Raw genomic sequence first — 4,852 nt, 5'->3', positions numbered from 1 at the left:
CCCATGCCCTGAATACAGAAGTTAAAAACCAGCTGTGATTGGGACGCAGGGGACCCTGGTGCCACTGAACCTTCTGCACTGTGAACCTGCTGAACTATTGACAGCTGCGCTCTTGATATGTAGGGTCGAAACCTTTATCTCTGCCCCTCTATCACGATTTGTTGAAGATGCTGTGATTTCCCGCTTTACCGATTTACTGCGATTTAGCCAACTTCAGGAAATTAGTGCAAGCAACGGACAATAGATCTTATCGATAATTTACAGAAACTGTTGACATTGTTTTTGATACGGGTGCTTGGAAAAAAAAAGTCCCAAAATGTATCCACCTCGCAAAAGACACTTGTCAGAAGTGGTATTCGAACCCACGCCTCCAAAGGAGACTGCGATCTGAACGCAGCGCCTTAGACCACTCGGCCATCCTGACACTCTTAACACTGCACTGATGGCTCAATTTCCAGCTTATAAACCAAAATGAGTGCCATGTACTGAGTGAATTTTGTTTAATGTCCTCTGTATTTTCAATTCCAGACCTTCCTGCTCAGGGAAACAGTGGGATCTGAAGTTGATGAAGGAGAGAGGATGGATCATCATGACAGTGAATCCGGTGGTGACTGCTACTAATTCGCAATCATCGACTACTTGCGGTGTGGACATGCAGAAGTTTGAGCCAGTGCACATGGCCGGTGGTGACTGCTACTAATTCTCAATCATCTACTACAAGGGGTGTGGACATGCAGAATTTGGAGCCAGTTCAAGATTCAGATCAGGAGGTGCCTGGCTCCATACCAATCAACTCAGTGCCTCTGAGACAAGGACTTGAACGGTACAGTTTGAGTCCTCGACCGCCATGCTCAACGCGGCTGCAAGGATTCGGGGTGGATTGACTGAATGTGGCATTTCTTGTTGTGTACTATTCTTGTATACTGGATTAGTATAGTATCTTTTTTTTGAGCAGCTATGTTTGTTTTGTATTGGTTAAGGAGAAATGTTGTGTCGTCATGGGCACGCCTATGATGCACACCAAGGGAGGTAGGGAGTGTTAGTCTCCCCCAACTTTTGGAGTTGGATGGTAGGCGTGGTGACGTGGAACCGGAGAGAATAAAAGGTCAGGGAAGGTGTTCCTCGAGGCCAATGACTCTATATTATTCTCTGTGTATTTATTAAAACTTATCTGCGAAACAGGCACCCTGTGTGCACAATGCAAAACACCCCTCCCATGCCCTGAATACAGAAGTTAAAAACCAGCTGTGATTGGGACGCAGGGGACCCTGGTGCCACTGAACCTTCTGCACTGTGAACCTGCTGAACTATTGACAGCTGCGCTCTTGATATGTAGGGTCGAAACCTTTATCTCTGCCCCTCTATCACGATTTGTTGAAGATGCTGTGATTTCCCGCTTTACCGATTTACTGCGATTTAGCCAACTTCAGGAAATTAGTGCAAGCAACGGACAATAGATCTTATCGATAATTTACAGAAACTGTTGACATTGTTTTTGATACGGGTGCTTGGAAAAAAAAAGTCCAAAAATGTATCCACCTCGCAAAAGACACTTGTCAGAAGTGGGATTCGAACCCATGTCTCCAAAGGAGACTGCGACCTGAACGCAGCGCCTTAGACCACTCGCCATCCTGACACTCTTAACACTGCACTGATGGCTCAATTTCCAGCTCATAAACCAAAATGAGTGCCATGTACTGAGTGAATTTTGTTTAATGTCCTCTGTATTTTCAATTCCAGACCTTCCTGCTCAGGGAAACAGTGGGATCTGAAGCTGATGAAGGAGAGAGGATGGATCATCCTGACAGTGAATCCGGTGGTGACTGCTACTAATTCGCAATCATCGACTACTTGGGGTGTGGACATGCAGAAGTTTGAGCCAGTGCACATGGCCGGTGGTGACTGCTACTAATTCTCAATCATCTACTACAAGGGGTGTGGACATGCAGAATTTGGAGCCAGTTCAAGATTCAGATCAGGAGGTGCCTGGCTCCATACCAATCAACTCAGTGCCTCTGAGACAAGGACTTGAACGGTACAGTTTGAGTCCTCGACCGCCATGCTCAACGCGGCTGCAAGGATTCGGGGTGGATTGACTGAATGTGGCATTTCTTGTTGTGTACTATTCTTGTATACTGGATTAGTATAGTATCTTTTTTTTGAGCAGCTATGTTTGTTTTGTATTGGTTAAGGAGAAATGTTGTGTTCGTCATGGGCACGCCTATGATGCACACCAAGGGAGGTAGGGAGTGTTAGTCTCCCCCAACTTTTGGAGTTGGATGGTAGGCGCGGTGACGTGGAACCAGAGAGAATAAAAGGTCAGGGAAGGTGTTCCTCGTGGCCAATGACTCTATATTATTCTCTGTGTAGTTATTAAAACTTATCTGCGAAAGAGGCACCGTGTGTGCACGATGCAACACACCCCTCCCATGCCCTGAATACAGAAGTTAAAAACCAGCTGTGATTGGGACGCAGGGGACCCTGGTGCCACTGAACCTTCTGCACTGTGAACCTGCTGAACTATTGACAGCTGCGCTCTTGATATGTAGGGTCGAAACCTTTATCTCTGCCCCTCTATCACGATTTGTTGAAGATGCTGTGATTTCCCGCTTTACCGAATTACTGCGATTTAGCCAACTTCAGGAAATTAGTGCAAGCAACGGACAATAGATCTTATCGATAATTTACAGAAACTGTTGACATTGTTTTTGATACGGGTGCTTGGAAAAAAAAAGTCCAAAAATGTATCCACCTCGCAAAAGACACTTGTCAGATGGGGGATTCAAACCCACGCCTCCAACGGAGACTGCGACCTGAACGCAGCGCCTTAGACCACTCGGCCATCCTGACACTCTTAACACTGCACTGATGGCTCAATTTCCAGCTTATAAACCAAAATGAGTGACATGTACTGAGCGAATGTTGTTTAATGTCCTCTGTATTTTCAATTCCAGACCTTCCTGCTCAGGGAAACAGTGGGATCTGAAGCTGATGAAGGAGAGAGGATGGATCATTCTGACAGTGAATCCGGTGGTGACTGCTACTAATTCTCAATCATCGACTACTTGGGGTGTGGACATGCAGAAGTTTGAGCCAGTGCACATGGCCGGTGGTGACTGCTACTAATTCTCAATCATCTACTACAAGGGGTGTGGACATGCAGAATTTGGAGCCAGTTCAAGATTCAGATCAGGAGGTGCCTGGCTCCATACCAATCAACTCAGTGCCTCTGAGACAAGGACTTGAACGGTACAGTTTGAGTCCTTGACCGCCATGCTCAACGCGGCTGCAAGGATTCGGGGTGGATTGACTGAATGTGGCATTTCTTGTTGTGTACTATTCTTGTATACTGGATTAGTATAGTATCTTTTTTTTGAGCAGCTATGTTTGTTTTGTATTGGTTAAGGAGAAATCTTGTGTTCGTCATGGGCACGCCTATGATGCACACCAAGGGAGGTAGGGAGTGTTAGTCTCCCCCGAGTTTTGGAGTTGGATGGTAGGCGCGGTGACGTGGAACCGGAGAGAATAAAAGGTCAGGGAAGGAGTTCCTTGTGGCCAATGACTCTATATTATTCTCTGTGTATTTATTAAAACTTATCTGCGAAAGAGGCACCGTGTGTGCACGATGCAACACACCCCTCCCATGCCCTGAATACAGAAGTTAAAAACCAGCTGTGATTGGGACGCAGGGGACCCTGGTGCCACTGAACCTTCTGCACTGTGAACCTGCTGAACTATTGACAGCTGCGCTCTTGATATGTAGGGTCGAAACCTTTATCTCTGCCCCTCTATCACGATTTGTTGAAGATGCTGTGATTTCCCGCTTTACCGATTTACTGCGATTTAGCCAACTTCAGGAAATTAGTGCAAGCAACGGACAATAGATCTTATCGATAATTTACAGAAACTGTTGACATTGTTTTTGATACGGGTGCTTGGAAAAAAAAAGTCCCAAAATGTATCCACCTCGCAAAAGACACTTGTCAGAAGTGGGATTCGAACCCACGCCTCCAAAGGAAACTGCGATCTGAACGCAGCGCCTTAGACCACTCGGCCATCCTGACACTCTTAACACTGCACTGATGGCTCAATTTACAGCTTATAAACCAAAATGAGTGCCATGTACTGAGTGAATTTTGTTTAATGTCCTCTGTATTTTCAATTCCAGACCTTCCTGCTCAGGGAAACAGTGGGATCTGAAGCTGATGAAGGAGAGAGGATGGATCATCCTGACAGTGAATCCGGTGGTGACTGCTACTAATTCGCAATCATCGACTACTTGGGGTGTGGACATGCAGAAGTTTGAGCCAGTGCACATGGCCGATGGTGACTGCTACTAATTCTCAATCATCTACTACAAGGGGTGTGGACATGCAGAATTTGGAGCCAGTTCAAGATTCAGATCAGGAGGTGCCTGGCTCCATACCAATCAACTCAGTGCCTCTGAGACAAGGGCTTGAACGGTACAGTTTGAGTCCTCGACCGCCATGCTCAACGCGGCTGCAAGGATTCGGGGTGGATTGACTGAATGTGGCATTTCTTGTTGTGTACTATTCTTGTATACTGGATTAGTATAGTATATTTTTTTTGAGCAGCTATGTTTGTTTTGTATTGGTTAAGGAGAAATGTTGTGTCGTCATGGGCACGCCTATGATGCACACCAAGGGAGGTAGGGAGTGTTAGTCTCCCCCAACTTTTGGAGTTGGATGGTAGGCGTGGTGACGTGGAACCGGAGAGAATAAAAGGTCAGGGAAGGTGTTCCTCGAGGCCAATGACTCTATATTATTCTCTGTGTATTTATTAAAACTTATCTGCGAAACAGGCACCGTGTGTGCACAATGCAAAACACCCC

General features: G+C 46.1%; 2 non-coding genes across 2 annotated transcripts; both read right to left on the bottom strand.

Annotated features, from left to right (window-relative positions):
• Nucleotides 1–341: 341 nt before the first annotated feature.
• TRNAL-CAG (transfer RNA leucine (anticodon CAG)) lies at nucleotides 342–424 on the bottom strand. Its single transcript has one exon. It is a non-coding gene; the product is annotated as a tRNA-Leu (tRNA).
• Nucleotides 425–3,981: 3,557 nt separating this feature from the next.
• On the bottom strand, nucleotides 3,982–4,064 carry TRNAL-CAG (transfer RNA leucine (anticodon CAG)). The gene has a single exon. It is a non-coding gene; the product is annotated as a tRNA-Leu (tRNA).
• Between the last annotated feature and the right edge of the window lie 788 nt (nucleotides 4,065–4,852).

This window comes from Pleurodeles waltl, unplaced genomic scaffold (genome assembly GCF_031143425.1).
Source record: "Pleurodeles waltl isolate 20211129_DDA unplaced genomic scaffold, aPleWal1.hap1.20221129 scaffold_39, whole genome shotgun sequence".
Classification (NCBI taxonomy): domain Eukaryota; kingdom Metazoa; phylum Chordata; class Amphibia; order Caudata; family Salamandridae; genus Pleurodeles; species Pleurodeles waltl.
The sequence above is the reverse complement of the archived record's forward strand: the minus strand, read 5'-3'. Positions and strand labels throughout refer to the sequence as shown.